Here is a 9167-nt window from a genome sequence, read left to right as displayed (position 1 = left end):
GATCTCGTGCGAAATTCTGTCCAATTGGCGCTTTGGAGGGTCCTGCACTTCATGTCTCGAACGTTCTCGGTTGGCGACGGATCCGACGATCTTGCTGGCCAAGGTGCGGATTGGCAAGCACAAATAGTAGAAACCTTCGCCAAGTGGGGGGTAGGCATTATCTTGCTGAAATGTTAGCCCAGGATGGCGCGCCAAGAAGGGCAACATAATTGGGCGTAGAACGTCATCGATGTACCGGAGCGCTCTATAGCTGCTGCTGATAACAACCTAAGAGGTTCTGCTAGGAAATGAAATGTCACCCCAGACCATCTCTTCTAGCTGTTGGGCCGTAAGGCGAGCGACCGCCAGGGGCTCAATTCGAAACGGAGACTCATCACTGAACACACTTCTACTCCAGTCAGATTCCTGGCCCTGAGCACACGCTGAGCTGAGCCGAAGACGTCCAACTGTGATGCTCTGTCTTCACGTGCCTTCCATATAAGCGACGGCAACAGATTGGAATAGATGTTGGATCTTTTAAAGAAGACCATGAAGGCCAACGGCTCTGAAAGTTTTCCCTAAACAAGACTTTTGAGCGAAGTATTAATTGTCCTAATAGGAAGGGTGGGGAAGCGCCTTTTCAATCTTTTAAGTTACTGTTTGTTTCTGAGATCACTGAGCGTACAAGTAGAATTTTAAGGAAAAATGGTATTCAGACCACTTTCTTCAGCCAAAACAAAGTAAAAGACTTTTTGCGACGGAAAATGGATGCACCTGATTGCCTCCACACTGTAGGCTTCTGTAAGGTGACGTGTGGCTGCGGTAAGGGGGAAGGACTGCTAGAGAACGTATTAAGGAACACAGACGCCACACGCGACTGAAACAAAGCCTGAAGTATGAAATCGACGTTAGCGGACGTCTCGAGAACTACGGCCTTGACATCAATTTCAATAACGTACAGCTGTTGGCTAAGGAAACCAACATTTACAGAAGAAAAGTCCGAAATGCGATTGAAGTGTCTAAGAGCGCTATAGCTTCCGACATCTTGGCTCTTTGCCATCAAGGAAGTGAATTTGAGGTGCAGCTTACGAGCCGTGGGGTCTTAGGCGCCTTGCCACGGTTTGCGCTGCCCCCCCCCCCTCCCTCTTACCCCCGTCGGAGGTTCGAATTCGCCCTCGGGCATGGGTGCGTGTGTTATCCTTAGCGTAAGTTTGCTCAAGCTAGATAAAGTAGTGTGTAAGCCTAGGGACCGATGCCTCAGCAGTTTGGACCCATAGGAACTTGCCCCAAATGGTTCAAATGGCTCTAAGCACTATGGGACTTAACATCTGAGGTCATCAGTCCCCTACATTTAGAACTACTTAAACCTAACTAACATAAAGACATCACAAACATCCATGCTCGAGGCAGGATTCGAACCTGCGACCGTAGGAGCAGCGCGGTTCCGGACTGAAGCGTCTAGAACCGCTCGGCCATAGCGGCCGGCTCTTACCACAAATTTCCAAAATTACGAGCAATACAATAACGCCCTGTAAACCACCTCTGAGGACAATAATAGTTTGGATAAACATTACCTCTTTCATTCTCTACCCGTTTGCCAATAGCAAGAGTCCAGCAACACCAGCAGGAGGAATTTTAACTAATAACTCTTCTCCAGCGTAAGTATGGGAAAATCTTTTCTAACCAATGACGCTGGCCCGCCAAGCTTTTGCCAGTAGCTCCCTTCTTCGGTATTAGCACGGAAAAACACTCAGTATCTAATGAGGACGCCCCACCAACAGTCGACCAAGATTTTTCATCCAATAATCCCACTTCTTCAGCACAAGCACGGGAAAACTCCCCTCTACAAGACAAGCTGTCACTATTCTCTGACAGTGTCCAACTGCAGTGGACACTACAAGATACTGAGGAAGATTCCAGCACAGGGGTGGAAACGCCACTTGTTTGGAAAAATATGACGCGGCCTAACAGTCAAGAAGATTTTAATTTCAGTGCCAAGGGCGACGAGTTCCTGCAGACTAACATAAAACTGGTTGCTCTTTGGGAGGAATGTATTCGTCGCCAGGACGATTATGTTGAGAACTTAGCATGTAGATGTGAAGAGTAAAGATGAAGAAAATTTGTTTTATTTACAAGCTTTAAGACTATCCTCATAAAAAATTCGGAGGAATCATTTTTCAGTAGGCACTCGCACAAACTCCGCAAGACACCATACGGTGCATGGTGGAAAGAACTTACACCACTGCTATCGTTCCCTTTCCTGTCTGTATGTTTCCGTTCGAGGCCCAGTTTTCGTTTTCTTGTCTTTGTGGTCCTTACGTGAGATATATGATAGCTTTGTCGCAAATGTTGGTTCTCTACTTTCGAAAGTGTTTCGCTAAAAGAACGTCCTCTTCCCTCCAGGGAATCGAGTTCGAATTCACGGATCGTCCGCAGCTCGTGGTCGTGCGGTAGCGTTCTCGCTTCCCACGCCCGGGTTCCCGGGTTCGATTCCCGGCGGGGGCAGGGATTTTCTCTGCCTCGTGATGACTGGGTGTTGGGTGCTGTCCTTAGGTTAGTTAGGTTTAAGTAGTTCTAAGTTCTAGGGGACTGATGACAATCGATGTTAAGTCCCATAGTGCTCAGAGCATTTGAACCATTTGAATTCACGGATCATTTCCGTAATACTCGCTCGGGGATCGAACGTACCGGTAACAAACCTGGCAACACACCCCCGCATTGCTTACCGAATCGCAACTTTATGTTGCGGGAATGGTTCCTTTGAAAAGACACGGCCTTCCTTCCTTCATTCAATTTGAATTATTTCGATGTATTTCTTTAATCCAACCTGGTGGATGCGAAATGGGGTCCTTCCATAAGGTCTGAACCCGGTTCTGATCGCGCTGTCTGATCGTCAATCTTACACGAAGCATCAGAAGCTTGTCTCTCTGATATACGCTCGAATTTTGATGCTTCACTTACTGATTTTTTTCTGTTTTCTCCTTCGTTATTCGATGCCTCCTGAGCTATCCCGGGATTTCGACTAGTTCCTCAATTTTTATTTACTTAATCCACTGCTTCCTTCTCTATTTTATCTCCTCCCACCACCGAGTACGCGCTTCCTAAAATTTCGTTTACGAACTGACGCAATCGAAGCGAAGCCGCAGTTTCCTTCCTTGAGTCGTTTTTAAACGCTCGAGTCGCACAAATGGAGCAGTCAGTTGGGAAAGAAGAGAGAAACCCTTGAGGCTACGCTGGAATTTACAAGGAGTCCGTCTGCACCGTCAAGGTGCGTTCCTCGTAGAACTGTTCGACTCGTCTCCGCGAGTCACTGTTTCTAATGTGGCTGTCGGTGGTTCAGTGCAGAGTCTTCTGCGATGTACTCGACTAATTAGTTTTCTTCGGCACACAGAGTGTTATCACGATACGCAGTGACGTTTCCACAGTGGCTAGTAGACATGTGCAGATGTGTTGCTCGATAATGGTCTCTGAGACATGTTTAGGAATTATAAGATATTGCTGTGCGTGTGTTATTCTGAATTACGATGCAAAGTTCCTTTGGACTTGCATTCGTAATAAGACAGGTGCTGCCGAATTGTATTTATCCGCCGACACTGGGCAAGCGAATATCTTGCCGGCCGCTGTGGCCGAGCGGTTCTAGGCGCTTCAGTCCCGAACCGCACTGCTGCTACGGTCGTAGGCTCGAATCCTGCCTCGGGCATGGATGTGTTTGATGTTCTTAGGTTAGTTAGGTTTAAGTAGTCTAAGTCTAGAGGACTGATGACCTCAGATGTTAAGTCCCATAGTGCTTAGAGCCATTTTTTTTTAAATGTCTCACCTGTCCGGGAATATACATAATAGATGTACGAGTACAGGTTGTAGATGCATGGTTGACGACATCTGGAAGTGGATCAGATAGCCAAATGGTAAGGCCACCGCTAGTGATATAGCGGGAAATCCGGGTTCGTGTCCCGGCCCGGCACAAATTTTCATTGTCGTCATTCCATTCTACAGCTGATAACTCTTCATATTCGCAATTGCGAATACATTTAACGTGTAGGAATTATTTCGTACTTGGCCGCTAGACCAATAACTGCATGTCTACGGCAGTCTGTAAGGAATCGGAGGCGAGATGCAACCGCACATAAGTGCTGTGCAACATTTCGGCCTTCTGGGCTATTTTGTAAGCCGAAAAGCATTTGTTTATAAAAATCATAATTTCTTACAATTTCTTTATGAAAACTGCCCATTTAAATCAAATAATAGACCGCCCACAAGCACAAATGGTAAATGTTGAGTACGGAGCAAGAGTCATTTCGTGGTCAGTTGTACCTAGTTCAACGGTAACTGCACCTGAATGACAGAATGCAGGAAAAGTAGTAATCACACTCGGAAAATGCTGAGAAAATAGAGATTATTGCGCTCTCGTTTAAAGAGCACGCAATTGTTAACAGACAAAAGTTAGTAGAAATTCGTGAGTCTGTAAGAAGATCAGTGCGCGAGGTATACAACAACTCCCAGCGTCATACCTTACCGAAAGATCTCGCTGAAATCCGAGATAATTCTAGTTACACTTAATTTAACTAAGATGGTCGTAGGTTTGTATCCCGTCACTCGATGAACAGATAGGTGACGCAACAGAAGATGGCGAAAGGAAAGCTAAAGCTATAAATTTCGCGTTTAGGAAATTATTCACGCAACACAATCGCGCAGACATACAGTCGTCTGACTGTCGCATATAGTCCTCCATGGATGGCAAGGAAGTAGATAACCCAGGTGTAGAGTAGCAGCTGAAATATTTGGAAACAGTCGCTGGGTCTAGGTCGCTAACTAGATGGAATCAAATGGTTCAAATGGCTCTGAACACTATGGGACTTAACTTCTGAGGTCATCAGTCCCCTAGAACTTAGAACTACTTAAACCTAACTAACCAAAGAACATCACACACATCCATGCCCGAAGCAGGATTCGAACCTGCGACCGTAGCGGTCGCGCGGGTCCTGACGGTAGCGCCTAGAACCGCTCGGCCAGTCCGGCCGGCTAGATGGAATCCCTTTTCGGCTTTATAGAGAGTATTCTGGAGAATTTGCCCCATCCCTTGTTTTGAGTCATCAGTCTTCTGACTCCCACCACGAATTGCTCTCCTGTGCCAACCCCTTCAGCTCAGAGTAGCACTTGCAACCTATGTCCTCAATTATTTGCTCCATGTATTCCAATCTCTGTCTCCCTCTACAGTTTTTGCCCTCTACAGCTCCTTTCAGTATCATGATAGTCATTCTCTGATATATTGACAGATGTACTATCGTCCTGTCCCTTCTCGCTCTAAGTGTTTCCCACATATTCCTTTCCTCTCCGATTCTGCGCAGGACCTCCTCATTCCTTACCTTATCAGCCCACACAGTTTTCAACATTCGTCTGTAGCACCACATCACAAATGCTTCTATTCTTTTCTGTTCCCATTTTTCCCACAGTCCGTGTTTCACTACCATACAATTCTGTGCTCCAAACGTACATTCTCATAATTTTCTTCCTCAAATTAAAGCCTATGTTCGATACTAGTAGACTTCACTTGGCCAGAAATTCCCTTTTTGCCAGTGCTAGTCTGCTTTTGATGTCTTCCTTGCTCCACCCGTCACTGGTTATTTTGGTGCCTAGGTAGCAGAATTCTGTAACTTCATCTACTACGTGACCAATCCTGATGATAAGTTTCTCGCTGTTCTTATTTCTGCTATCTCTGATTACTTTCGTTTTTCTTCGATTTACTCTCAATCCATATTCTGCACTCACTAGATTGTCCAGTCCATTCAGCAGATCATGTAATTCTTCTTCATTTCACTGCGGATAGCAATGTCATCAGCGAATCGTGTCATTAATATCTTTCCACCTCGAATTTTAATTCACTGCTGAGCCCTTCTTTTATTTCCGTCATTGCGTTTTCTATGTATATATTGAACAGTAGGGGCGAAAGGTTACATCCCTATCTGACACCCTTTTTAATCTGAGCCCTTTGTTCTTGGCCTTACACTCTTTTTGTTCCCTCTTAGCATTTGTACATGTTGTATGCTAAACGTCTCTCGTTACACCTTACCCATATTTTCATCAGAATTTCGAACATCTTTCGGCATTTGACACTGTCGAGCCCTTTTTGTAGGTGAACAAATCCTATGACCGTGTGTTGATTTTTCTTTGGTCTTGCTTCCACTATCAACCGCAACGTCAGAATAGCCTCTCTGCTGCCTTTACCTTTCCTAAAGCCAAACTGATCATCTAATACGTCCTCAATTTTCTTTTCCATTCTTCGGTATACTAACCAAGTTGGATGCATCAGCTGTTAAACTGATTATGCGATAATTCTCGCACTTGTCACCTCCTGTAGTCTTGGAACTGTGTGGACGATATTTTTCAGAAAGTGAGATGTTATGTCACCAGACTTAGACATTCTACACACCAACGTGAATAGCCGTTTTGTTGCCACTTCCCCAATGATTTTAGAAATTCTGATGGAATGTTATCTATCTTATCTGTCTTAAAACGTTCAAATGGGTTGGGTTGGGTTGTTTGGGGAAGAGACCAAACTGCGAGGTCATCGGTCTCATCGGATTAGGGAAGGACGGGGAAGGAAGTCAGCCGTGCCCTTTAAAAGGAACCATCCCGGCATTTGCTTGGAGCGATTTAGGGAAATCACGGAAAACCTAAATCAGGATGTCCGGACGCGGGATTGAACCGTCGTCCTCCCGAATGCGCGTCCAGTGTGCTAACCAAAAATTTTTAAATGGCTCTGAGCACTATGGAACTTAACATCTGAGGTCATCAGTCCCCTAAAACTTAGAACTACTTAAACCTAACTAACCTAAGGACATAATACACATCCATGCCCGAGGCAGGATTCGAACCTGCAACCGTTGCAGTAGCGCGGTTCCGGACTGAAGCGCCTAGAACCGCTCGACGACCGCGGCCGGCTATGTTTTCTGCCTTATTTGATCGTAAGTCTTCTAATACTTTTTAAATTATGATTCTAAAACTGAATTCGCCATGTCCTAAATCGACTACTGTTTCTTCTTCTATCATACCAGAGAAATCTTCACTGCTCTTTCCACCAACCCGCTGTCTCTTCTGTATTTAACAGTGAAATTCCCGATGCACTCTTAATGATGTCACCCTTGCTTTTAATTTCACTTTCCTGTATGCTGAGTCAGTCCTTCCGATAATCATTTCTTTTCCGATTTCTTCACATTTTCCGTGTTGTCATTTCGTCTTAGTTTCCCTGCACTTCCTATTTATTTCATTCCTCAGGGACTTGTATTTCTGTATTCCTGAATTTCCCTGAACATTTTTGTACTTCTTTCTTTCATCGATCGACTGAAGCATTTGTTCTGAAACGGATGGTTTCTTCTCTGTTACCTTCTTTGTATCAATGTTCTTCTTCCCAACTTTGGCCATTGCCCTTTTTAGAGATGTCCATTCCTCTTCAACTGTACTGCTTTGTGAGCTATCCCGTATTGCAGCATCTATACTCTTACAGAACTTCAAACGTATCTCCTCATTCCTCAGTACCTTCGTGTCTCATTTCTTTTCGTATTGTTTCTTCCTGTCTAATATCTTACACTTCAGCCTATTCTTCATCACTACTACATTGTGATCTGAGTCTACGTCTGCTCCTGGATACGCCTTACAATCCAGAATCTGATTCAGAATCTCTGTCTGATCATGATGTAATCTAACTGGAAGCTTCTCGTATCGCCCCCTCTCTTTCAAGTACACCTCTTCCTCGTGTGACTCATGAACCGAGTATTCGCCATAAGTAGCCGAAACGTATTACAGAACACAGTCTTTCTCGTCTCTCAGTCCCAAGTCCGTTTTTTGCCGCGACATTTTCTTCTATCTTCTCCTACAATAGCCTTCCAATTCCCCATGACTACTACATTTTCATCTCTCTTTATTTACTGCATTTCCCGTTCAATATCCTCTATACTTCCACTACCTCTTCATCTTCACCTTGCCACATCGGCATGTATACCTGAACTATCGTACTAGCTTGCATTTATCGTGAATCTCGTCCTCAGCGAAAAGCCCCAAGCGCCTGGAAAAAAAAACACAGGCCACTCCTGTATGTAGGAGTAAGAAGGGTATAGGAACTGACAAGCGTAATCCTTTGCACCGGTTTCCTGCAGAATTCTTGAACACATTTTGATTTCGAATATAATAAATCTTCTAGAGAGAGAAGAGCTTCGGTCCACAAATCATCACGGATGTAGAAAGCATCACTCGTGCGAAACTAAAAAAAAAAAAAAATAGTTCAAATGGCTCTGAGCACTATGCGACTTAACTTCTGAGGTCATCAGTCGCCTAGAACTTAGAATTAATTAAACCTAACTAACCTAAGGACATCACACACATCCATCCCCGAGGCAGGATTCGAACCTGCGACCGTAGCGGTCGCCCGGCTCCAGACTGTAGCGCCTAGAACCGCACGGCCACTCCGGCCGGCTGCGAAACTCAATTGGCCACTCTCTCACATGATATTGTACAAATAATTGATGGAGGGCAACAGGTAGATTCCTAGATTTCCGGTGATCGATCGACACAGTGCCCCATTGCAGTCTGCTAACCATGTTAGTTTCCCAGTTATGCGAGTGGCTCCAAGACTTCTTAAGAAATAGAACCCAATACGTTGTCCTCGACGGTGAGTGTTCATCAGAGACGAGTGTATCGTCAGGAGTGCCCCAGGGAAGTGTGACAGTACTGCTTTTGTTCTCTGTATGTAAAAATGACAGGCTGAGTTGCAGTCCGCGACTGTTTGCTGATGATGCTACGGAGTACGGGACGGTGTCGTCGTTGGGTGATTGTAGGAGGATACAAAATGATTTAGACAAAATACCTAGTTGGTGTGATGAATGGCAGCTTGCTCTGACAGTAGAAAAATGTAAGTTAATGCGTATGAATAGGAAAAGCAAACCCGTAATGTTCGGGTACAACATTAGAAGTGTGCTGTTTGGCACAACCACGTCAGTTACATATCTTGGCGTAAGTCGCAAAGCGATGAGAAATGGAATGATCACGTCCGGCTGGTGGCACTGGAGGAAAATGCTTTGTTTTAGTTGGGGAAATGTAACTCATCCAAAAAGCAGACGGCGTATAGAACGATAGTGCGACCCCTTCTTGAATACTGTTCGAGTGTTTGGCATCCCTTCCAGCTCTGTTCAAGTTAC

At 45.0% G+C, this 9167-nt stretch overlaps 1 protein-coding gene across 1 annotated transcript in view; it reads left to right on the top strand.

The window, feature by feature from the left end:
* The first annotated feature begins 3181 nt into the window (after positions 1 to 3181).
* LOC124551246 overlaps positions 3182 to 9167 on the top strand; it is a 35190-nt gene continuing 29204 nt past the window's right edge. Inside the window, exon 1 of the mRNA XM_047126240.1 lies at positions 3182 to 3247. The gene's annotated coding sequence lies outside the window, so the exon portion shown is untranslated. The remainder of the gene's footprint in view (positions 3248 to 9167) is intronic.

The sequence above is a fragment of the Schistocerca americana genome, chromosome 9 (assembly GCF_021461395.2).
Source record: "Schistocerca americana isolate TAMUIC-IGC-003095 chromosome 9, iqSchAmer2.1, whole genome shotgun sequence".
In the NCBI taxonomy this organism is placed as follows: Eukaryota; Metazoa; Arthropoda; class Insecta; order Orthoptera; family Acrididae; genus Schistocerca; species Schistocerca americana.
Note: the sequence above shows the minus strand (reverse complement) of the source record. Positions and strands in the feature narration are given on the sequence as shown.